This window comes from Apteryx mantelli, chromosome 5, assembly GCF_036417845.1.
Source record: "Apteryx mantelli isolate bAptMan1 chromosome 5, bAptMan1.hap1, whole genome shotgun sequence".
NCBI classification, from domain to species: domain Eukaryota; kingdom Metazoa; phylum Chordata; class Aves; order Apterygiformes; family Apterygidae; genus Apteryx; species Apteryx mantelli.
The window spans coordinates 52141919-52169281 of NC_089982.1; the positions used below are offsets into that span (position 1 = coordinate 52141919).

Below are 27363 nucleotides of genomic sequence, written 5' to 3' on the forward strand. Positions count from 1 at the left end.
TACGCCATACCCCTTCACTAACCACTGTAAAGTCAGTATTGTCCTCTTCGCTCTTGAAAAGATCTTTTTAACTACTTTAACAAGTGAATTCTCTCTGATTTCCAGTTGAATCCCCTCATTACTGATCATTCTGCTGCAAACACAGGGGAAGTTGTGTGTTCCCCTCACACCCCTATCACAATGTCCTCTTTGTTGACTGTCTAATCTGCTGTTACTTTTAACTCTGGATGTCCTTTTCCCAAACAATGTTTGAAACTTCTGAACTAAATTTGAAAGCAGGCATATAAGACACTGGTGTACAGTTTCTGCTAGTTGGGTGAAAATTTATTGCTAGTTAATGGACTAAGACCAATAATAATACTCCCACTGAGGGAAAGAAAGGCAGATTTCAGTTTTTATATGTTCTGTTTGGAAGCGATCTACACATGGATAACTCTGGATTAGTCATAGCAAGGGCTCTCCCTTGACTGCTAAATTCATAATAGGGAATGTGGGCTGGGGGAGAGACTGGATTTACTGTTTGGAAGAAGAGAGATTATAAAGATGCTGGGGCAGAAGTCCAAAGGAAACGAGGATTTATCATTTCTGTTGCTAATGTAATGATTTTCAACAGGACCTTCTTGTGCTGTCTTGATTCCTTTGCTCCTAATCTACTAATCTCATATGAACCCAAAATGCACTCTCTGAATATTTTTTACCTCATTCCAGTTCTGTGGAGAACATTAAGAAACTGTCAGTTCTAGTCTCTAATTTTTAGCACTTCTAATACTCCTTGCTTGCAATGATTACATTCTTAATGCTCAGCATTTGACTCAGGAAAGCCAGTCAGCCTACCTGTGGTTAATTAATGCTATCACCTCAGTTAAGAAACATATTGTAATTAAATTAGTTTTAAATAAAGAATAAGGCATGCAGTGATAATCTAATGGCCCATCTCCCAGAATTTTTTGAATATTTCAATACTGATTTCATAGACATTATGTTAGGAAATTCAGGTCTGATGTAAACAGATTGAGTCCCAAGATACTTGCAAATCTGAACCTTATAATATCAAGTCTGAACTTGATAAACTAAAGCTATGACACAGATCAGCCAAAAGTATTTCTACTTTAGCCAGTCAGATTCACTTCCATTTTTAAAATAACAACACTTTGTTCTTCTACTGTCTCATTTAATCTCTGTATGGCATGTTGCCTTGGGAGGACCTAAATAAGAAGGATGATCTGGAATCCAACACCATCCATCATTTTTAGGATTCAGGACCTCTCTTACTGGCAGGAGACTGAAAAAGTTCATATCAGCAATGTGTTTGCTGTTTGCAAAATATCAAAGATCATATACAGGATCTTCTTGCCAAATAGACTGCAAATTCACTCAGCATGTTAATGAAAAGGGGGAAAAAAAGGCAGCAATGATCTTACTCCTTTATCAAACTGCCTTAGTTCTAGGGCATTTCTTATTGCAAAAACTGATATTGCTATGGCATTGATTGTCACTCATGAGCACAAACCAAAGTGGGTGCTGCTGGAGGGACATGTCCCGAAGTTCCTAAGACATAGTCCAGGGTGCTAGCTTCTTCCCATCTTCATTGTCTATGCAAATAGAGGTGGAGGAATACTATCTCTCTTCTGTATTTATAGGCAAAAAAGAATAATTAAGCCTTTAGCGACATGGTAGATATGATTTTGTACTAATACTATTTCAACAAATATGTACATGAGATGACCATAGGCACAGTAATATAGAGTAGTATGGGATCCTATTCCCATTTGGTTTATGCCCCTGTACTACTTAGAATTTCTGTTACTTATCAAAAAAGCATCAGCTCCGTGATAATGAACACTCAAAAAACTGATAGGTGGTGGCCTTTGGTTGCTTAAACACAGGGATCTAGTGTCATTTAAGAGACCTTAGGGGGTCCTACCTGACATCTAGCTGCTGCTTCAGGATATAGGTGTCCTGTAAGTTCTGTTCATATCTTCCAGCCCTGTGCAGACATCTGTATCAAATACTCTAAGGCACCGCAGATGTCACCAGACACCAATGTTTAAGCACCTCATTCTTAAGTATTTTAAAAGAACGTGAATGTCCAAAAATGAGAAGGGGAAAGGAAAATAAATAATTTATAGAAAGGATCTGGATCTTTCTATTTTATGTTCTTTATTGTTAGAAAATTAGCATTGTATCTTGGCTCAAAGAAGTACGCCACTGAAGTACGAGCAAGACAACCATGAACTTGTAGGATCTTGGTAGCCAAATGTGTTTGTGCGTTATTTATTCAAAGCTGAGAAATTCTTGAAAAACAAGATGGACTAGGCTGAAAATAAACTTTCCCAAAATACCAAGAAGCAGCCATCTTTAGAAATATTTCTATTTAGAAATTATATAAACTAGATCAATAGAAACAGATATTTCTATATAAATAGAAAGTATGTAAAAGTTACACTGCTGCATCAGAACAGCAAGGAATACTCTAGTAGTAACATGAAGAAACTAAGACTGTGCCAGATTTTTCATTTATGCGTCTGCACTGATTCTCAGCTGCAGTACTACTGATTCTCTCAGTAACAATTTCTGTCATTAAGGAGTATCTGTGGTCCTACGAAACAGGAGGCCTAACAATGAGTACAGCAGAGCCCAATTTTGTGGAATGCGAGTTAATCCAGCTTGAATTGCACTTAATCTTTGTTAGTAGATTAACAAAATATATTTTTCTGTTTCTTTTAGATTACATAGAAATATTTGTAGAGATTAAGAACTAACATAGCTTAGAGCTCCATAACAAAAGCTTTATTGGTTATGATTTCAACAGACAAAGGAAAAACACAGTAATTGCAATTGACAAACTCTCTAGGAAGTAAAAGGACACAGAAAGTAAGAAGTCACAGAAAAAAAAATGAAGGTGTTCCTGGATATATACAGTCTTTTTCATAGGGACCTCCCTTTGTTCCCTTCTAGGTTCATGATGCTCGTACAACATTTCCATATAATTATGCTGCTGCAAGAGAAAAACATAAGTCTTTAATTATATCCGTATCTGTAATGATGCTTACATATACCTATATAGTAATATATACAGGTACATAATGCCAAATTGTCTCTGGTATAAATGTAGCAGCAAGGAATAGACTGCAGGTAGCTGTGATACCTCGGTGAATATTGGAGAAGTTCAAGTTCATACTAAGTTTATGGCAGAAGCCTGACTATATTACAAACCAAGTTAAAGGTTGGTAATCTTTTTAGGTGCATTTATTTGATCATAACTTATAGTGTGACAGCAGTCGTTAAATGATAGCATTAGAAAACAATGTGAAATAATAGTACAAAACTAAGGGATTTAACACATTCAAAAGTCTCAGTCACAAGTGTTATGCATTAGGGATATATTTTCTCCTGTTGAGCATGCATCAGTCTCATTAATATTAACTGGAGTGATTTATGCATGTTTAAAACTGAAGATGACATTTAATAACTGCATCAGCAATTGCATGGATATATGTTCAGATAATCGTACCACTCATTTCTGGAAATTGTTATCTGGAACATTTCAGCCTTGCTTGGTAGTCATGTTTGCTTTATTTTATGTATAAAGCTGTCTGAAACATGAAGTGTTCCCTTTTATACATCATTCAGTAGTAAATATGTCACTTTTTACATATATGGTACCTTGGTTCTTCTCATTAGTTACACACTTTGATTAATGATCAAGCCCTGATTTCCTGAGAGGCACTGGAATTTTATTGCTAAGACAATGATCAGAGTAAATCATTATAAAGTCACATTTGTGAAAGGTTAAATGACAATAATAAATCTTCCAAAATACTTAAAGTAGCTGTGCACAATCCTGTCTGAACTCTGTATCTGGCTGACTCTACATGAAATGGTCTACTTTCAGATGACTAAACCAACTGGTCTGTTTATAGAGCTCTTTTCCTTCATATTCAGATATATTTACACTTTAGAATATAACCTCATCAGGAATTTGAGGACTTCTGAAAATCTTGCCCTTCTTTCCTTTTTATATTTCTGAAAAATACATTTGGGGGAAAAGTATCAGTCTTTTCCTTGTTATGATCATGGCATCCTTTTCTTTTCTTCTTTTTTTTTTTTTTTGCCCAGAATCTGGTTACATCCTCTTTTTCTCACCTACCAAATTTGTGTCAAACAAAAAGTCTGTATTATTCTTCACTTGTCAACTCATCTTTTGTCACCTAGTATCACTATCACAGCAACTCCTCTCACCCTACTGTAGCACTCAGGCAAGGGGTAATCAATCATGTTGAATAATTCCCCTTTACACTGGTAGACACTTCTATTTATCTTTCTTCCCATTTACTCTGTTCCTTGAATTAGTCAGCATGAAAAACAGATTAACGTTTATCTCTGCCCTGCACAGAGTATTCCTACGCCTTTTCCTGAAACCAACCCACTGATTTTGTCAATTGAAGCAAAGTAAGCAAAGTAATAAGGTAGCAGTTTTCTTTGTAGCTTGGTCTTAGGTTTTAAAATGGGCCTCAGCAATGTGGATGCCCAGATCTCCCTGAAGTTCAGTGGGAACCAGCAAGCTAGTTTCCTTGTGCTTCTTTGGAAATCTCAGCCACATTTTTCGGCAGTAAAAACAGCAGATCATCTAAAGCAGTCGTAACCGAAACAATCAAGAACAGTTTGTAAAGTTGTAGCAGTTAGAAGGAATGAGCAAAGAACTGAGTAAGAATGTCTAGCAATTACAATTAAAACTTACGACTTTTAATACCTGGCTTTGAAAACTCCATGCAGATGACTGAACTTTTCTTATAGTACCTAGAGAAAGAGAGCGGATAACTTCCCACTGCTCTGAACACTGTCCAGTAATGTCATGTGCGTTTAAAACATTGGAGACATTCCAAAGTCTGTGCAAGATGGTTTTTGGCGTAGTTTGAGGAGTGCACCTTCACATCTCTGTTGTGACCCATGATCCCCCATGACTGTTACACACCACTGCTTTACATCCCTGTCTGGGCTAGACCACCACTGAACTCTCTAAAACATTCAGATTGCTGCAAAGGAACATTTGGATTCTGTATAGGTCTAAGGTATGCCCAATTTCCTTTTTTACTTTTTGAGGGGAAAAAGCAGAACATATGGAGTGTGTGGGTCAAGAAAAAAACCTGGGAACTCTTTGGGAGAAGATGAGCACAAACATGAAAGAATTCTTTGTACTTATGAAAAATAAGATAAGTTTCTTAGCAAAGATGAACTGCTGTCTCTGTGAATGAACATGCACCTATAGAAATTCATGAGAAAGCCATCCATAGAAGGAGATGAAATAAACCAGCCATCATTACCTTGATAAAATTATTACTATATTTAATGGATTTTCAGCTTCTGTAAGGATTATAAAATCAGACTTTATCACAGCTGACTGCTCAATAAAGAATACTACTGTGAATCCAGTGTTGTCTCAGATTCTGAGTTCTAATTCAATGACTCAATAACAGCATTACTACAGTATAATTAATCACTTTCTAGTAGAACTAGAAAATGTTTTTAAAATCTTATTTTAAGTAACTCCATTCTAATTCTGAGAAGTGATGCCTTAGATGGCATACATTACAGTTTGGTTTGTATCTTAAGGCTCCAAAAACATGGAACATTTTTCCCTCTAGCGTCTGGTAGTAGTAATTACAACTAGCTGAATGGATTTTTGATCAATTACAGTATTTTAATTAATTTATAAAGACTTTGTTTTAAGTTAAAAGCGTGTTAAAATCTTACTTACACCTAATGGGTTATTTTGAAATTATTTCCTAATGAAGAATTATTATCAGGCCCAATTCTTATACTGAAATTAAGGAAAGTTTTACTGTTGATGTCAATGGGCTATAAATTCCTTGTTAAAATGAGAAATTGGGGAAAAGACTTATAGCTTCACAAATGTAAGATGAGTTAAAGTAACATCATACTACTGAGTCAGAAGTAGTTACAGTAAATATAGATTGGAACTCATATTGAAAATGTGGCTATTTAGTAGGGTATGTTCTACACCTTTAGATGTATCAATATCATGAACTATAAAGCAGTGTTTTCTGGGAGTTCCTGACATCTATGTAACTTGCAGTCAAGGCCTGATTTGCCCTATCCAAGCTTGTCCATGTAGGCTCTATAAACTTAATATAGTGGAGCCATAGGTCAATATTGGCACCTATTATAGCAGCTAAATTTAAGAGATCGATGAGCAATTCAGAGTGCTTACTATCTGTATCTGCCATATCTGTCATATCTTGTATAGTCACTAGAGAAAAGCAGGAATGTAAACTAGGAACTTAAAGTGAATGTTTTGCATATGGCATTTTCCTTTCCATGTAGGGAGCTTTGGGGAGTAGATAGTCTGAACCATTAATTGCTGCCTTGAATGTCACAAGAGTGGTTTTATTGTAGGCCTCAAAGTATGCTCTCCAAATATGTCCTGTAAGTGATAAATATTATTAAAAAGAAATCAGACTAAACGATGATACATTTTTAATCTTATGCATGAAGCATACATTCCCAGAGAATTTACCATCTGTAATTTAATTAGATTAAACTAAAAGCTATTGTGTTCAAATGGTGCTTATCTTGGATTTTGCTACTTCTTGTCAGATCTGGTCAAAGGAGTCTGGGCTTGAAAGTCTGTCCGTTTTTTCCGGACACTACTATAGTGAAATTTGTTGTATCTTTCTACAAATCTTAACTCAGATACTAAATTTTTGTAACTTCTTTTTCAAAGTAGTATTTATGGCAGTGTGAGGGTATTGTTTCTCCTGTTTTTTTTTCCTTTTTTCTGATAAAATGTCTTATTTTCTTTTTTTTTTTGGTTAAAGATGTGACTATCAAAGAGAGTAAACTCTGTCTCTCATACCCAGCCTACCCACCAGCTGATCTGTCTCAGGAAAGGGGAAAGGAAAAAAATCCATGGCTCCTCCTTTTCCTCACCACTGCTTGTTCAGTTGTTCACAGAACTTGAGTATCCATAGACCATTTCTTCTCTCTTCCTGTTCTCAGGCTGATAAAGGGGAAAAGATAAAAGAAGGACCTTCTTCTGGCTATGCAGAGCTGAACTGAAATTTAACTTCCAGGATTTATCTAATTCTTGTGCTAGCATTATAGTGCAAAGTTCATGACATTTGGTGTTTTCCTTAGACTCTTAACTAATAAAATCTCTGGCTGTAGGTAGCATCTTTCATTTTCAAAAGAATGTAGAATAACAATGGAAATACCAGAAATCAAATAAAAAGTCCTAGTGTTTTCAATTTTAAAGCATCTCATCATATTTAAGATGGACAAAGTCCTTCTGTATACAAATATAGCTGTGCTTTATAACACAAATAACTATTCATTTTAAGATGCACCAAGAATAACAATTCCTAGTCACTGAATATGAAACTATCCCAGAATCCTGATCATACCTTTTATTCATCCACTATTTCTGATTCAATCGCAAGCCTGAACTTTGTCCCAATCTTAGTTAGGTATTAGTTACAAACATTACTGCTTTAAGCCATCAATATCTACTGTCATCACTTTTTGATCAGTTGTTTTCATCTTCTTAAAATAATTCCATGATTTTATTGTATTATCAGTTCAGTAAGTATGATTTTTCAGTTTCCTAGATAATAATATGGCCTGAACCAAAAAAGGGGTTCCTAGAGGAAGCAGAAATCACATTACATTTTCTCTTTTACTTTAATTCAAGCATAATGCATGAAGTTATAAAAAATGATCAAGACAATGTCTTTCATTTCAACTGCACCAAAGTACACAGAAATAAACCTTTGCTCTTTAGAGCATATATTGATAACAAGATTTTACTGCCTAGCTATATTTTAGGTGCAAGTATGTGCATGCACACACACACAAACACGTTTACACACATCTTGAAGATAATCTTTCTCCAAGAAAAAATAAATATAAAAAACAAAAGCAAACAAAGCTCATGGTTTTTCTTGAAAATCAGAAAAGATATAGCATATTTCCTGTTTAGAATATTTACCTGCTATTTAATAGAGACAGAAAAGATTTAAACGGTAAGTAACAATGATGAAATTCTGCCATATTCTCAGTTGGCATCAAATCAGAAGTGTGTTGACAGAAAAATACAATGTAAAATAAATAGAAGTATTTGAAAATCATGCTTAAAGTCAAGGAGAACTGATATATGATAAATTCTATAATCCTATCTAAAAAAAAATTTAAGTCCAGGCAATACAATATGCTATTGGAACAAAGTGGTTCTACTTCGTGCGAATAATTTACAAGAAAGTAATTAGTCATTTAAAAATGTAAAGTCTGCACTACAGAATAAGATTCTGCTTAGGTATGAGGTTTTGTGGTAATGACTTGCTTAAAGAAACTTTTGTAAAGTAATGGAAAATAAGACTAATAGAAGACTGACATTCCAGGAACTTCTGTCTGCTTGGAGATGCCATTTGTTCACTGTGGTCACTAAAAAGAGTAGGAGTGGAAAGAATCTGCTTGAATAATGTAAGAGCTGGTGGATCAGGGTGGAGGTCCCAAAATTATTCGAAAGGAGATCCAGACAAAAATAAATAAATAAATAAAGCTCACAGATGGAAAAAGAAGGAAGAGAACCACAGTTCCTGTTCAGTTGCTGAAAAATGAAATGCATGGCCTACCAAAAATGCTGTTTATATATTCACAAGTTATTGGGAAAAAATCAATGGCACCTGTATTCCTAAGTAATTTAGGCATTTTGTAAATGTCATCCCATGTATTTTCATCTCCTAGGCATTCATTTGCAAGTACACCCTCTTTCACATGTAGACTGCAGTTTCATTATAACTGAAACTTTTTTTTAGTTTTACAGTCTGGTTCTGTCTTGAGTCTTTGAAATCTGCTGAACTGATCAGTTACTTGGTCGTTATTCACTAAGTTTGGTGTTAGCCCCTAATGAGAAGAGCACATGCGCAAAACTGATGTAGTACTTGCCTATGAAAGAAAGAGAGCTTCCCACAAAGCTTTGTGCAAGCCAAGTTTCTTTTAAACTAAATGTGTGCTTAAAATCTGATTGTACACAGAAAGCAAAACCGGGGAGGATCAGTTATATTACTTGCAAAAATATGAACAAATTTTAGGAGAAAACATGGATTGTTTGACCTAAAGCTAACATACCAAACATCATCTATGACACTCACAGTATTGCAGCACAAGATAAATGTATCACTTTTGTTATGATTGTTAAGTATTTGGCCATGGAACAGTCAAACAAACTCAGATTTAATTGTGTGCTTATACTTCTAAAATGTATGGAGTGAAATATACTCTCCATTCACATTCATGTTAACAATATTATTTGCTGCAGGTGGTGAAAGGGATGCGTGTGAACCTGAGACACACCACTAATAATCTGTGAAGAGAGTCCTGTTTTTGCTACAGTTAACACATCAACTGTTAGCAGCCCTTCTTTCTTTACCCCGAAACAAAACAAAACAAGCAAGCATAACGGATACCTGTGGAAGACTGATTGAAATGGGGAGTAATGGCTGGCACCTTTATCATAGGTATATGCTAAGTATATCCAAACTGTTGCTAAGCTATTTCACAACTTCAGAATCATTTCAGAGACTCTACAATCTCAGATTCAGTTGCTCATGTAGAGCAAATATGATAGAGAAAACAATCAAGGAAAAGTGCCATAAAATGAAAATTGAAAATCTGCCTTCCTATATCCCCACCTGTTCCTTAAAGGGTTGTGTTAGCTCTACAGAATTTCAAGTAACAGCAACAGCAGTGGGAGATACAAATTTCCACATGAATGAACACAAGGATGTTAAAAAACAGCTAGATTATCAAGAAATGCATGCTTTTCTCTTCTTATTACACATTTGCTTTTACTTCTCTGCTTTTAAGCATAGCGGAAAAGATCAATATAAAATATACCTATCATCAGTAAAGAGTGAAAAAGTTCATACTATTTATGAAGTAATTATTTATTTCATACTATTTGAAGGGAACATTGTCAAAAACAGTGATTTACTGAAAAATAGTATTTATAATACATGTTTTGTGGTCATAAATATTTCATTGTAAAGAAGAAGATCTGAAAAGGCTTCATCTTGGACTCTAAAGTTTGCACACAGGATTCCAGAGATGAAAAATAAGTGAGAATGCCTGTATCATTTATTTTATTTTATGATCATTTTTACAAAAAAATTATTGAGAAGCAAATTCTGTGGCTTTTCTAAGTTTCTGTCACATCTTCATTCTGCTTTATGAAGCAAACGTATTACTCTTTTGGAGCTTTTTTTTATTATTAAATTATTTTTCTTTATGAGAGTATCCTTCATTTAGTACTTTACTCTCTTCCTACTCTGTTTCTTATCTTTCTTTTTTTTGTAGGCCTTACATTTTCTTTGAGGAAAAAGGCCAGATCTCCTAAAAGTTCCTTATCTTCTTTTTAGCCATTTAGTTTTTTCTTCTCAACTCTGTATCCCTCTCTGAGGTCCACTTTCCAGCTTTATCTCCTGCAAACCTTTCCACTGGTTTTTATCCGTAGAAGAAAAAGGGTTGAGAAGTCTTCTTTAAAAAATCAAAGACATCTCTTCACTTCAGTGTTTTTTTGACTATTCCTACGTATTTGATATCATACACAAAACATTTTTCTCTGAGACCTTCTTTTCTTTAGACATATATGACTATAGTTTATTCTTCTCCTATTTCAGTGGTATTCCTTTTAGTGAATCCTCTTTTTCCATTGTTCTACTGATTTTGAATTCTCCAGTTCTTACCTCCTTCTTGTCCTTTCAACAGGAGCTCACAGGTGGCTTAACACACGAGCATGCATTCTAACTTGTTCTACACTAACAACCATCATATCTTTCTTTTGTCCCTCTGTACCTCTGCTCCAACTCATACCTCTGACATCAGTTGCTCCGATTTGTGATATCTTCATAAGGGTGTCCAATAGCACTATATATTTAGTAGGAAAGTCCCATCTTTTCTAGGAAACTCTTCACCTTGCTCCTTTTACGTCATAATTAATAGGCCATCATCTTCCTCTCAGACATTGAACCATGCCATCTTGTTGTGAGAAGAGGTAGTTATCCCAGTAATAAAACTAAAAAGCAGAAATAGTTACTAGTGGAAAAGAGAATAATGGAGCAAACAGGCGCCAGCTGTTTGTTTAATGAAAAAAAAGATAGCTCTCAGAAAAATCATAATAGTTTCCATTATTAACCATTTGTATGACAGTTATATGAAGCCCTGAGACATTGTGCAAAAACATGATGGGGAATTCTCTCTCAGCTGATCAGCTTTCTTGTGGTATTTCCACTGATTTTATAGAGGTCTCTTACATTGTACTCGTAACTGAGGTACTTTGGCTGGTCCCTAAAAGTAGAAGACATGAATGACGCTTCAATAAAAAGAACACCTATGATATAACTAATAGATACAAGAAAATAAAAATGACAAGTATTATCCATTCTTATTTAAAAAGCAGAGATGTTAAGAGCTTGAAATTAAAAAACAAATTCAGTAAACAGAGCCTAAGATTAGATTTCTACACTGACGTTTAGAAAACCCAAACTTCAAAAGTTTGTAGCTGCCAAAGTTCTGTGGACTTTTTGTCCCCTAGTTCTTTAAAAGTCTACAAGACTGTATTTCCCCTGTTTGGGCAGTTGCATAAATGTTTTCTGGCCTAACATTTTTTGTGGAGGAGAAAGAACTACATACGGCAGGATATTTTATTATGACTCTTCTATGAAGTGAACAAGAAAAGGTGTACAATTTTTAGAGCAATTTTATGACAAAACTTAATTACAATTCTGAAGTTCATTATTATTTTAAAAGTTTAGCAGTGTAAGGATGACATCAAATAGGTAGTTTTCAGTTAAAGTCGATCTTGGTCATCCTGATAGACATTCTTACAATAGTATATCAGGCTTACCAAAAATGAAGAAGTTATATTCCAAGAGAAGAAAGTTTCAATGCTCTGAAGCAATCTCAGAAAAATATTCTCTACGAACATCAAGTAATGTCTGCTACAGAACTTACAAACTGAAAGATGCTGCATCATATTGTTTTTAGTGTCTTTTAATTAAGATAATTGCCCCACAGGGGAAGAAGTTCCAGTGTTCAGTGCAATATCACAACAGATTTTTAATGTGGTACTACTTGCTGGGAAAATCACTGCTGATGGATTACTTTCAAAATCTTAAGAAGCAAAAAATCTTCCCAAGTTTCGGTGAGCTGTAAAAATCTTATGTTTGTTGAATCTTCGGCTAAATGGTGCCAAAGTAAGTATAAATCAAATACTTTGCTTAAAATGACTTTTTAAGAAAATCAGAATTTACTGTAGATGAATTAACAGACGACTAGATGTAGAGGGAGTTCTTTGTAGATGGCAAACTAATGAATTCTGACAGGTTGAATGGTGCAAAGATAATGGGCTGAGCTGCCCACTGACTGTAAAGCAGAAGCTGATTAAGGTTAAGACTGTAGGAAAAGGCCCCCACAAAATTGGACTGAAAGGAACAAAGTATTTGATTTAGGGTTTGAACTGCAGGGATTCATCCTTTTTACTAAATGTTACTAAATAGTCCAAGTATTTTTAATTTTATGCTGGTATCATGACTTGAAACATAATTCATGATTGTTCTAATATTATCCTTCACTTCTCCCTTCCAGATATGAAGGGCCACATGCACAATCCTAATACAATCTTTAAAATAATTTCAGAATCCATTATATGTAGGGACATCTTACTGCATTATTTGTTGGAAAACTTTTTCAAAAGGGGGGTGCCTGAAATCAGATTGCGGAAGATGAAGCAAGACTACAATAATAGTAAGAGTTATCTACTAGTAAAAGTTATCTACCAAAGAACTGTTACACAATTTTTCTTGCAGAAGAAAAAAAGCGTCACTTGTGGCTTTAAAATCATGGCTAATGATGCTAGGATTTTATATAAGGAAAATTGCAAGACATATGTGAAAAGGTTGGATGACTTTTGTAAGGTCTCAAATCAGCTAAAAACACGTGGGATGTATTAGGTAGAAAAGGAAGTTCTGCTTCTAGGGATATTTATCTGCTTAGCTTTTGCACAGATTTGACTGATTAATTAAATGTCTCAGAAATCTGCAGTGGAAGAAACAACATTTACCCTTTCTATCATTGGCAGAATGAAAAGTAATCAAAGAGATGTTTGTTTCCTTTGTTGTTCTCTGTTATTTTTTAGATGTCATCAGCAAAAAGCAATCTGAACTGTTCTGGACAGTGACTTGTCTAATCTGCCAAGGCTGGATCCCTGTTATCACTACTCAGGTGTCAACAAACCAAGAAACTTTTCTTGGTCATCATTAAAAAGACTAAAAAAATTCTATGTATCCAAACTAGAGAAAAATAAACAGAATCTGAAGAGGAGAAGGCGAATTTGTCAAGATGTCAAACGTACTGAGCTTTCATAATAGGTTCTGAAAGTTGTGATAGAATTATGGATCATTAGCATCAGGGGGGTGCTGATATCAACTTTCAGTTAAAAAGCTTTTAATTAAGAAGACAAAGGCTATTTTCAATGGACAGTTAGCACATATGTAACCTCTACTGTCAATGCTCAAGGTTCAGCTATAGCTTACTGCTCTCAGACTACACATAAAAACAACTTATTCTTCTCAAAATGGATGTAACCATATAAAACAGTCACTTTTTTGTTTTCAATAATGCTAATCTATCACCAAGTATAAAAATCTAACATAGTTTGAATATAAAGATTTTGTGTTCCAAAACTATAAATACTTTAACAAATGCTGATATTTTTTGTCATAAACCTAAATAACATGACTCGTGAATTAAATAACCTGCATACTTACATTTTTGCAGGATTCAACCTATTTTTCTAATTGGCAAGACTCTTTTGAGAATTGTTTTAATGAATTCTTAAGTGAAAAATAAAGTGAATATTTCTCATTTTATTCTCTTTATTGAAAAATGATTATGTGTTTTCAGTCTTTGTATGAGACACGGAGATGTGACAAAGACCCATCAGAGATTGATAATGATATATTTAAGCTCTAATCATCAGTTTTACATGACTTCAGAAGCAGAAAGCAAACAACACTTCTTGATGAAAATGAGAAGGTAGTTACTGTGTGCACAGATGCAAAGTCAGTTTTTACTGCACAATTTTTCTGCACAGAAACAAGTAGATTCTGAAAGACAGCAATGGATTGATGTAGGAGATACCTTTTCAGGGTCACTTTAGTAGAATTGATCCTGCATTAGGTAGGACAAGAGGCAGACTGGATGACCTTTTGAAATTTGTCACATCATTCCATAGCTGTTTGCTCTTATCCCTCTAGAACTGGATGTATCTAGTATGTTGATAGCTATTAGTATTTTATTCTGAGGGCACAAAAGACTAAGAAGTTGAAGGAAGATAGAGTAGAACAGATCAAAATTTCCAAGTAGAAACAAAAATCCACGAATATTGTAGGTTCCTTAATTGTCTGTACTAAGGTCATGCTCGTGTGTCACATTCAGAATTCAAGTGCCATTATAATGTAGTAGAAGATCATTCTGCAGCCATTGCAGTCTATCAGCATCAGATGACAATCACTGTGGCTCCAAATTGTTGAAAATACTGATGTGAGACATTTTTCCATTCTGGATAATTGCACAATTATAGCTGGAGTCTAAAAAGACTTTCCACTTAGTGCAAGTGTTAATGATAGTCATCAACAAATCATACATGTCAGACAGATTTGGGTTGAAAGTCCAACAGGTAGTACCCCTATCTCTTTTTTGAAGATAGATGACATTCTCTTAGGACAGCCATGCTCCTGGAAATAATTATAGGAGAAAAAATCTGCAAAAATGCCATTATATTAAGAGACATGATTAATGAAAGAAATCACTGGCGCAAAACAGTGAAGTCATTTGTTTGCTGGAAGTGGTCAAATTTGTCTTTTGCAAACCTTCCATTTGCCTTTGGAAACCCGAAAAACCCTGGCTACTTCATAACATCAATAAGAGCTCTCACTTGAGAAATGGTCAGAGATGGAGTAAAGCATATACTGAAGCTGGGGAATAAGATCACCTGGAAATTAACTTTAAAAGAGCAAAGACAAACCCCAGAAAATTTAGCATTCAAAGATTCTTCTGAACTTTAGATAACAGTTGATGTGCACAGCTTTGGCCAGTCAGTACTCAAAGAATAGCATCACAAACTTTATTTGATGAAAGGCAGCTGCCTCTATTGAAATGACTTTTGTGACAAACCGAGCAGCTAAGGATGAGCCAAAAAGGAATGCAGTGTGTTAGAACTGATTTTGATTTTAGGTAAATTCATGGATTTGAGTGCCTGGAACATGGATATACCAGGCCTGAAGATACAGTGCATAAGAAATACTTGTTAGCATTGCTAAGAACATGTGTCTTAGAAACTTCACTTTGAATACTTTGTTTATAAGAAAAAGAGTCAAGTCATTTGAGCAGAAAGTGCCTTCAGCATCTGGATAAAAAATAAAATACATTTGTTTCCTCTTCTCAAGTGTAACTGGCACTGAAGCTATTTTTTTCTCTAGATGTTTAGTACATCAATCATGCTCTGCTTTTGCAGAGGTGTTACACTAAGATGAAGACAGAACTGTCTGAAGTAGCTGAAGTTATTCTTGGGACTTCTTGTAAACACAGTGACAGCATTCTGTGTGTCCTGAATATTTTCCACTCTCAAAAACATTTGAATTCTAAGTTTAATTGAGACAAGAGACAAAAGGAAGCCAAAAAAATCTTTATAATAGCTTCTAGCCCGAAGTTTTCTAATGCTGATATATACAGCTGAGCCCCAGATCAGCAGAGCTTTTAAACACCAGACAGTTGCAGGGGTAAACTTTGTTTGGGGCATTCACATCCTTAAAATGTTCATATTGAAATGGAGCTACACAAAAAAGAACACTGTCTGAAAAAAAAACAAAAAAAACAACAGTGACCACCTTCCCTCTTCTTCGCTGTACAAAAAGGTCATGTAAAAAAAGAAAAAAAGAAGAAACTTCATCTGAGGCCCCAGTGAGGTGACTGTATTTAAAAGAGAACAGGAGCCAAGTTCCTAAAAAAAATCTTCAGCAAAATGTACAGACTTACTGACCTATCCAGAATTTCCTGAAATGGCCAGAACGGACTGTTCCCCAGTCAGTAATAACCACACCTCATCCGCCATCTCAGGGAGAGAAAAAGATACTCACTAATAATTACTGGTCTTCCAAACTCCATGCACGCACATAACAGTGCAGGAAGTACATCCACCTTGCACCCTTCAACTGGAAAGCTTATCTCAAGAATATTCCTATAGAGCTCGAACGTCCTGCTGTTCTCTCCACTCCGCAGCTGGGGTAGAGAGGCTGGTACTTGACTTCCACCTCCCAGTTCTTAACTGCAGAGTGCTAGCGTGTCAGGGACTTCTGTAAGGGGATGGGGAGAGTAGAAATGAATGCAGAGTCTGCATGTGGATAACATGCATTGCAAAGCTGCAGTTACTGGTAAGCAACTTAGTGTTTTCCCTCTAGCACTACATTATATGCATATCCTACTGCGGGTGGCTCAAAAATAATAATAAAAAAAAATCCTGTCCACTCCACACAGCTTACAGCTCTAAACAAAGAATGTCTAGAGGACTCTGGCCAAACCCAGTGTCTTTTCTGAAGCCTCTGTAGTAGTATAAAGCACACTGAAAGTGTGTAAGGAGTTTCAAATGACATTATATGCAAATGCCTGAAACAAAGTCCTTTTGAAGGGAGGCCACTTAACCTGCCTTCTAACATCCAGTCAGATTCTGTTTTGACTTGAATGAGGAGATGTCTTATTGAATAAGAAAATGCCATAGCCTCCTTTATCTTAAAATTGAATTTAAATAGGCAAATATCATTACATGGGGGTGTGTAACATCAGCTACAGCTGACTGTCACAGCTCTAGAAACTGAGAACATTTACATCAGTTAAGGATCGTTTATTTGATTTAAAACAGAATAAGGAGAAAACTACCAAACTCTGTGATAGCACAGACACTCCACTGTCACACAACAAAATGTGGGTAGTGCCAGGGCTATTAAAATCTACTGCAAAATTGTCAATTCAGTGTAAAAACCTAGCATACATGAATTAAATGGGGCAGATGGCTCTGAATATTCATTCTGTATATGAAATGATACACTGAAGTGAAAAGAAAAGCTTGAGAAAATCAGCAAGAGTCCATTTGAAATCAGGTTTGAAGATAGATATACCAGTAGGATTGCCCATATTGAAAGGGTAGACAATCCAAACATCTGCAGCCAAAGGTATGTAGGTGTTAATTAAAAATGAAATGATTATTGCAAGGAAATACAAAAGTGTCATATAGCAGGTAAATATACTTTAGGTGTATATGATATGCATAGAATATATATGTACATACATATATATACATATGTATATGTATACAAAATGTGCTTTCGGTCTGCCTCATCTCTTACTCAACTCTAATACGAGTTATAGCTGTGATACACATTTAGAATGATTGATAAGCAGAGAATTTGAGAATACTGCTGTGATCAACCTTAAATAATAAATAATTGCATGAACCCCATTTGTAATTACTTGATTACAATTCTTTTAATAGGGACCTCTATTTTTTGTGCGTGTGCAGTGTTTACTACACAGAAGCTCAATTCATGACTGGGGCAGTATAAATAAGCATGAAATTGGTAAATGTTATTCCTATTGCTGTGTAATTCCATTTCTGTCATCACAAACATAAGTCTCTGTTTCATCTTTTTCCTATAATTTAGAAAGTAATATTTCAGTTAGTAGTTTAGGTTCATAGAAATTAAAACAAAATAGACTATTGGGATGTAATGCATGAAACTCATGTCTTCTGAGACTCATGCCAGCGAGGGAAGAGAAGGCAAGTGTTATTTACTGAGGGAATAAGCTTACTCTAGTGAGCTTTTGTATTTAGTGAGTTTAGAAAATATTTCGAGTGACTGTTCATGAAGTGATGTTTTCTTACACAAGAATTCTTAAAATGTGTGCATAATCACTTATAGTTGAATGAAATACACATAGAAAAGTCATCTTTTGAAATACCTGTTTGAATAAATACACCTTTTAAATGTTTTTTCCTTTGTGTGCTCGTAACAAAGTTCAGCCCCATAGAGAATACTTATTTTGACCTTTCTTTTAGTAGATCATTTCTCATCCTGAACATCAGGCAGTCCTTTCACTGCTAATGCAGTTGGTAAGCCAGGAAACCACTGACACGCTGTTACGGTAAGAACACACAAACCAGTTGCCTCAGGGTAGAATTTACAGAAAGTCAGCTGCTCTTCAGTAACTGTCCATTTGCAGACCTTAAATACCTGATGTGGGTGAGATAGCTAATACAATTTACCATGAATTACTTCATACCACTTTCTTATCATTCTTCCTGTCTTTCAGACCCTGTCCTCATATCTATGTCCCTACTTCCCCTCTCCTCCCTTCTCACTAACTCAATGAGTTAGTCTCAGGTTAGTCTCCTAAGCTAACCAGGAAAGTATTATGCATCAGATACCATGTGATCAGAAGGAGCTGCCCATGTAAAGGCTTTTGTTGGAGAGTAAATGCTAAAGAAATGATGACTGTGTGCGCCTTTTAAGATGACTCTTGAGAAACTTCATGTAAAAACAGTAAGTGATCTTCTCAAATGGGCTGCTATCTAAGATTCAGTCCTCAGGAGGGATAGACTGGGAAGCTTCACACTCACTTGTACTCTGGAGAGTGGGCATCTATGAAAACGTACTTTGCACCTTACCTCTTCTTAAACTAGTTCTGTTATTTGTAAATCTCTCATGAGCTTATAGCATTGTACTTACATTGTACATTTTGTGGGGCAGGATCTACTTTTTATTGCACATTGTGTGCAGTAACCTGTGTGCAATTATTATAAAAAGATACATAAAGTAGTGAAGTGCTGCGTGAATTAGTTACGTTAGCAAAATAGTAATCAGTGATATTAAAAATTGTCCTAAAAAGATTTATAACATTATCTTCACTGGTTTCATGAAGCAATTGATCTTACAGGCAACTACATATTATGTGCTTCACTAAAGAATAGGTTTCAACAAAAATTTACCAGTAAGCAGAAAAGTTTGGTTTAACACAGATGTGCATGTGTGTATGTCAAAAAAACATGGAGTAGTTCTAACCATATGAAATACAGAGACATAGCTGCATGCTGGAATAGATGAGTTTGTTACTACAGTCTTTATTGACTTAACTTTCAGTTTGATAAAATCTAAATCAGGTACAGTTAACTTCCTTTGTGATTAAAGCAGATTTGAACTAAGATCAAGCAAAGATAAAAAATGTTGAAGATGTTCTCTGATATTTTTAAGAGGGCCTGTGTTTGAACACTAAGGCTTAAAAAGCTCATTAATCAGCTAGTTTTTAACAGATATGTGTCATACTAAATACACACACACAAAAAAGCCCCCCAAACCCAAGATTATAATCCCTGTGCACTTTGTTTGCATATGCAAACATCTGATAACATGTTTATGTTGCTGTGAAAGACTCTGTTTTGTGGTGACTCTGATACTTCATCTCCAAAGGAGACAAAGCTCTCCAAAATCGGTGTGATGTCAGCTAAATCATTCCTATGTCTGGCTTCTGTCCAAATTCTGCCTTTTGTCTATGTCAAAGATAAGAGACACTTGCTTCTTTTGGGGGGAGATCACAGAGTCCACCTTTTAAACCAGGTTACTTTAGGATTTTCCATACAGTAGTGCCATTCATTTGAAGATAAATTTGGGGGATATCCAGCTATAAAACATAAAAACATATGGCACAAAACAGCAGAGAATGATATTCTAGGCTGCATGCTCTTCCCTGAGTTCTGTAGGGATTTCCACTGAAAATTATTTTGTTATAGGTCATTATAAACTTTTGAACTGCAATATCTGGATCTGTGCATTGAAAACATGCCATCCAAGCAAACTGTTGCAGAAGTCACAAAAGAAGCTAGATTAGCATGAAAAAGAAAAGGATTTCTGAAGTCTTCAGTGTTAGGGTAAGCACTTTTTACAAAATACGAGCATACATTCCTCTCTCCAGTTTTGAGCAGCTCTTCTTTGGCAAACACATATACTAAAACAAGTGAGCATCGGACATCATTTTTTCCCCATCAACTCTCATTTTTCCCCTTCAACAGATTTTTCCTTCATTCATTGTATTTCATATATTAGCAGCAAGATGCTCTGACTTCCTCTTTTCTTTTGCGGAAGTTCCATTGGGGAAGAGACAGACACTCCTTGTTTGTGCACAAGGAACGTGTAGCTTACCCAGGATTAAAGAACTGTACCAAGTACTATTGGCAGTACTTGAAATTCCCCTGGCATTTGACACAGAGGAACTAGTTCATCTTTCCAGAAAAAGTAAATAGCATAAAAAATAAACTGAAGAGCAAGCAAACCACAGAATCAGCTGACCAGAAGCTTGAGTAGACCTACAAAATAACTTTAGTGATTGATGTTTACTGAGCTTCCATTCTACACACCTGTCCTGCAAGTAGAAATGTTGCAGACCCTTCTTTCAACAACTTCTTAGCTCCAGAGGTAACTAAACCTAGCATGATGTAATAAGCTTTTTTGTGGGAATCTACTTTCTACTTCTATCTACTATGTTTAATATTGGTAGGGCTGACCAACTTGACTTTGGCTCATACCCAAACTCCATTAAGATCTGAAAAGATCTACATTGCTGGAGGACCCTTGAGTTCTAGCATCCCCAGGATTGGTACCTAAATGGAAACAGTATGGAAAGGGACACCACCTTTTTTTTTTTAATCGCTAGCTTAGTGATTAGGGAGTTCAACAGCTGTAGACTATTGTGGTAACAGGGTCTTCGAAGTTGAGAGTTATCCTGTAACAAGTTCAGATCATTATCTGAATGATATAAATTAATTTAGGTCTTGGCTTGTAAAAGTGCAAGAAAAAAAGTGAAATACTAAGAGAAACATATTTCTTGAATATTTTAATGTAGACTATGTGCTTTGTGCAGGAAATTTATTGATTCACCTGAGAAACACAATTAGAACTGCTGACAAAATGTTTTTGAGAATGAAATAGGGGGCTGTCAAGTTATTTTAACATTATGAATATCTCAGGTTCTAGCTGAGATTTCATGAATGATAAAGAGTTAGCAGATAACAAGACATATATGAAAGAAAATTTCTGAATTTCCCAAAATGTAGACAATTTGGAAAAATGTATTGTGAATATACTCAAAATACTGAAGTCAGAGGGATGCCTTCTGTGAATTTACTTAAGTTTTGGATAAAGCTCATGAGAAGAAAGGTTTTCACTTTCTATATCTATGAGTTTGACACTGAAGAAAAATTAAGAAAGGTAAGGCATAAATGAAAAACAACTTTGGTCTAAAAGTGACTTTTTCTCTTATTTGCTAAAGGCTTATTTGGATATCTAAAGTACCTATGTATATGCATAGATAGGATCAAATGCATTGTGTTAATAGTAACTGCTGTGAGCTCTGTAGGGAATATGACTAAAGACCATTAAGAAATTTTAAGCAGCTTTTCATGTAACTGAGCATACTAAACATGCATGCTTAGCAGCATTTTTCACATGGTGGAGTATTATTTTAGTACTTAATATTCTAATTTTCTGTTTATTTCATGGTACATTTCTAAACAGTGTCTCCACATAACTTCTTTCTTGCTTATTTAAGAGATTTTTCAGTCCAGTAAATGAATTGAGTTTATACATCCTCTTGTCAATCTCTGAAATTCTAAAACTGTAAACACCCATTTATACAAGTAGCCATTAATCACTGTTTACAGTGCATTTAAACAAGGGTTAGAGGATAAACCTAGGTATTTGTACTTCTGTTATAAGTAAAGGACATGTGATTCCAGAATTCAGATCCTTCATTAGTCAACAGAATCTGTCCTTCTATGATTCAGGAAACACTGCCATAAATAAATAGATTTGTATATGAATATATATATGAATATTTATATATGTATGCACACACACATACATGAAGAGAGAGGGAGCTTATCACTTTGCTGATATTTAAAACAGCATTTTGAAAATGAAGTAAAACCAGCTCACAACACAGAAAAGTAATTGATCAAAAAACTTAAGAAGAAAAGGCTTTATTCAGCCCAAACTTAAGAGTTATGATGTTTCTCCAAATCCGAGTATGTAATGTTATGTTTAGTTCAAAGGGAAAATAAAAAAGGATACGTAGTCTAATTTTGCACATTTTCTAACAATTAATTTAGGACCTATTAAAGCACTGCTCATAGGCCACTTTATCCCTCCCTATCTGAGAAGTACCCCTACAACAGAATCATCTGCTGGTGCAGACCCCATGTGATCAAACCTTGAATCTCTTGAGCACAGGACATTCTGGGATGAACCCAAAACTGAAGGAGAATTTCAAATAAATATTCTTGGTTCTTTAGCACTTTCCTGACATCCACTTTAGGAGAGAGTGAAGTATCAGTTCATCTTTGAATTTTGTAAGGTATTTGAGAAGCTCGTAGGAAGTTTCACCTCGCTTTTGAAAAGATGCATAAAGTATTTCCATCCTGACCCTGAGCCTGTGCAAACATTGGCAAAGAGATGAATCTGTCCACTGTGGTTTACCCTTCACTGGACAGATCCTTCTGCCATTTTGACACATTATTTATCCTATTTCAAACAATTTTAGAATATCAGTGGAGGGACTACCCCTATGTTTTTTAGAAAATATCTGTTTATAGTTTACAGCTCTGTTAACAAATCTGTGAGTCAAAACAGCAGCTTGATTTGTGGTTTGCTCTGTGGGACCTCAGCTTTGCCATTTAGGAACCGCAATTTCTTCAGGGAGAGGAATTTTTCTGGAGTTTGTTTGATTTGCTGTTGCTTTTATGAGAGAGAGACCATTTGCCTGCTAGTCTTAGACTGATATTTTAATGTAAAAAGAACGTTAATTCTATGATGATTACTTTTAAGTCAAAATCATTCTTTTCTGTTAAAATTAACATCAAGGTAATACGCATAACAGTGTCAGCACAACAGAAACTTTTTAGAAGTTTTTAATATCAGCAGTTTATGTGGCAAAGACCGTAATTATAGTAACAAACATTACTAGCTTTTCTGGTAGTGATTTTAAAGCTATGCCATGCCCTTACTCTGGGACAACTCTGTAGCTGTCAGTAGAATTTCCACACGCACATAGTGACACTTGGCTGGTATTTCAACTTGTTTGAAAGGGCATAAACAACTTTATGGGCTCATTGTACACTAAAGGAGACCTGAATTTCTTACCATAAAAGTGTCCCTACACATTTTGAGAGAAGAACATAAAAAGTCAATATTATTAGTTTTTTTAAAGCATTCAGAGGAACATGCTATTCAAAGGCAACTATGAGCTAAACCTACCTGATTGTCCCAATTAAATGTTCCAGAAAGTGAATGAAGCCATATACACAAAGCAACTGAGTAACTCCATGCTATTTCTAGAACTGATTTATTATTTCAAATATGACTTTCAAAGGTGCTGTTCATCCCAGTTTTTTTGTTATTGTTCCCATCAGTGAAATCTTATCAGCTATATCACATGAAAAGGTAAAACTGGATAAACTTTGTGGTGGGGATGGGAATTACAATCATGCTTCAATTGGATTTTCATAGCTATTCTGGGAATAAAAGAAACTTTGTAAACTTTATCTAAAATAGGCTTATTTTTCCAACCCTTATTTGAGTGAGATTCTCTGGTGTGGTAGTGATGATTTTGCTTGAATAAGTTTTGCAGTGTTTGAGCCAAGAAGATTTCGAGTGTTCTTGAAGTATTGTTTCATGTGTTTCATGAAACACAAATGTGGTACTATGATATTGATACCTCAGCTATTAGCAAAATGTAAGACAGAAACATGATATATTTTCTTCAGAATAAGAACTTTGAACTGATCAGAAAGCATCTTCTTCCATCATATCTGTCTGTATATTAATTGAAATGTTCACTATTGGCTCCACTCATCTCTTTGAGGCTAAAAATAGAATGCAATGTTAGAGGAGTGACAAGCTGAAAAACAGCTCCAAATGCCTCTAATCCCTGTGCAACTACCAACTAGAACAATTTTCTTTAATCTTCTAACTTGATCACATAAAATGTTCTCTTCTATGTACTCAGCAGTCATAAAAGCAAGTAAAGCTATCGCAACAGGATAGATTATCCCATTATTATTGAATCACTTCAATGTGACCTTTGCCTCCCTTAGGCAGATGAACTGTTAGTTTCTAAACACCCCTCATTCAAACCATGCTTCTTTGGCCCACTAGACTGATAGATACTATAAGTGGTGGCTGATAATCTGGAGGCTTTCTAGTGAAGTTAAAAATATCACCTAAAGAAAGGATAGCTGACAAATTTGACAGGGCTATCCTGGCTAATACAATTGTAATAGAACTGAACATCATTGACTCAATGTCTTATTCTAATGAGAAAGCATTGCTAACGTTTCCTTTGCAAATTGATTGATGGAAGAAAAAGTTTAAGTTATCATTAATATGTCTAACGATACATACTAATGAGGTTTAAAATCTGATGGGGAACTTCTAGTACAGTTTGAGTAGTCATAGACCATGGAGCACTGTAGAATTTTTATAGATGATTTTGCCAGTGTGTAAAATACCTGAAAAACACTCAAATTTTGTCTCTGCTGGAGTTCATGAAGCCTGTGCTTGAGTCATGCCAGACTGTTTTCAGTCAGCTACCGGGAAGCATACAGGCATTGTAAATTCATTTCCTTTGAATTAAACTAAATCTGAGATCTCAAGTGATAAATAGCAAAATGTGTTATCCTGATGCATCATCTGGCAACTAGAAGACAAAGTAGCCTCATATCATGTCTGCAAAATCCTTTTCACATAACTGTGATCATTTTGTGTCGGCATAAAAGATGGTGACATCTTCTACGTGTAGCTCTAGTTATAAGTCTACATTCAACCTCAAAGCTTTAAAATCTCTCTTTCATAATGTATGTCCCCCTTCCAATATTTCATAACATTTAGTAGGTAATTATGAAATTTTGAAAATATCGAAGGTGGGATGAAACATTTTCTTTCAGACATGTTAGATAATGATTTATTAAATATCAGCTGAAAATTTTTGGTTTGTCTAGCAAGCTAATATTTCTATCAGTCATTAATCCCCATACACCTTTTAAAATATATTCATTCTAGCTACTTAATAGAACTATTTGCTGTCTGATAACTAATTTCTTACTGCCTTTTATTTCATATTCCATGTGTTCAGCTCAAATTCTTTTGCTGATGAAGCAAAAAAGGCTTTTTTCTTCCCTGTTTCTCCAGTTTATCTAATAAGTCTTGATACAACTTTCTTTCTGTGTTATTTATAAATTGGACTTGTATCACTATTTACCACGTCATTCTCTTAGATATGATTTTCTAACTACCTCTTTCTCCATCTTAAGCATGGGTATGTTTCCTGTTAGGTCAATAAGGCAACCAGCGTTGTTAAAATAAAAATATTTTGCTGAAAAAAAGTTTACTCTTGGTTTATTCTTCTTCAGAAAATAAAGTATGTTAGTAGTATTTTATCAGAAAAATTTACTAGTCAGGCTGTAAGGGAAGAACTTCAATCTTACAAACATTTCTTCAATATTTAAGAGCTAAAATCTTTTACAGATTCTGTTTTCAATCTGTATGTTCCATCTTCTTAAAATGTTATTAAGCAAGCAAAGCTGCATCTCCGCAAGAATCATGATCCAGCCCATGATCAGGAAGAGGGGGCAGATGCTCTTCCCCATACATTATTACTACCAACTGCACTAGGCTGGTATGGAGTAGGCACCAGAACTGAAATCAGGAAAACTTTCTGCAGATTATACAAAACTGGGAGGTGTGGTTGATACACCAGAGGGCTGTGTTGCCATTCAGAGGGACCTCAGCCCCTCAACAGGCTGGAGGAGCAGAAGCCTCATGAAGTTCATCAAAGGCAAATGCAAAGTCATACACCTGCAGTGTCATAACCCCATACACAGTGTAAGCTGGGGGCTGATCAGCTGGAAAGCAGCTTTGCAAAGAAGGACCTGGAAGTCCTGGAGGACAAGAAGATGAACATGAGACAGCAATGTGCCCTTGCGGCAAAGGTGGCCAACGGCCTCTTGGGCTGCATGAGGAAGAGCACTGCCAGCAAGTTGAAGGGGGTGAACCTTCTCTACTCAGCCCTGGTGAGATACTCCTGGAGTGGTGGGTGCAGTTCTGGGCTCCCCAGGACAGGAGAGACATGGACATACTGGAGCAAGCCCAGTGAAGGGCCACAAAAATGATTAAGGGACTGGAGCATCTGTCACATGCGGAAAGGCTGAGAGCACTGGCACTGTTCAGGCTCAGGGGGATCTTATCAATGTTTAAAAATAGTGGAGGGAGGGAGTAAAGCAGATGGAACCGGACTCTTCTCAGGGGTGCCCAGTGACAGGACAAGAGGCAACAGGCACAAACTGAAACAGGAAACAGAACAGGAAATTCTGTTTAAACAAAAGAACCTTTTTTTACTGTGAGGGTGACTGAGCACTGGAACAGGTTGCCCAGAGAGCTTGTGGAGTCTCCACGCCTGGAGATGTTCAAAACCAGATTGGACAGTATCCTGAGCGACGTGTTTTAGCTGACCCTGCTTTGAGCAGGGGGGTTGGACTAGATGGCCTTCAGAGGTCCCTTCCAACCTTAGCAGTTGTGTGATTCTGTGGGTTACAGAAGTGTTTGGAAAGGGACAGACAGGACGAACAGTCAGGGCTGAGGACCTGGGACTAACTAGAGGACTAAGGACAAAGAGAGCTTAAAATAGTACATTTGAACTTGCAGTGCAAGAAAACTGAAACAAGGCATAGCAAAATAGGGAAGTCTTGAGAAAGGCAGGAAGGAGGAGGAGACTGAGCCCAAAGGTTACTGAGAAAAGAGGCCTGAGAAGTTAACATCAAAATTAAGACAAGGAGGTTGGAACTGAGAAAGAAAAGACTAGAATATATAAGCTTGAAAGAGAAGGGCCAAAAAAATCAGTAAGGCGATAAGAACAAGTGAGCAAAAAATGTCATATATTCTCTCTCTTCTGAAGCCTGGAATGGAACTAAAAATTTCAGTTTCCATACCTCTCTAATGTCAGCAGGTATTTCTGTGAAAGATAACAAGACAAATGTCTTGTTCCATTCAGATGTTGATGACAATCTGCTACTCCTGGAAGTTACTCACATAGCTCATATGGCTCTACTATTTCCAGCTTGGCGGATGAGCCATATAAAGGATCAATATGATGATACATTTCTGGGATTTTTCACAGTTGTTTTTCACGACT

General features: G+C 35.8%; 1 protein-coding gene across 2 annotated transcripts in view; it reads right to left on the minus strand.

Annotated features, from left to right (window-relative positions):
- The window catches only part of MTNR1A (melatonin receptor 1A), a 66140-nt gene that overhangs the window by 24229 nt on the left and 14548 nt on the right, over positions 1-27363 (minus strand). Inside the window, exon 4 of one of the 2 annotated variants that reach the window (XR_010884277.1) lies at positions 2833-2998. The exons of the other annotated variant lie outside the window; for it this stretch is intronic. The gene's annotated coding sequence lies outside the window, so the exon portion shown is untranslated. Of the gene's footprint in view, positions 1-2832; positions 2999-27363 lie in introns of those variants that run through there. 2 annotated transcript variants of the gene reach the window in all.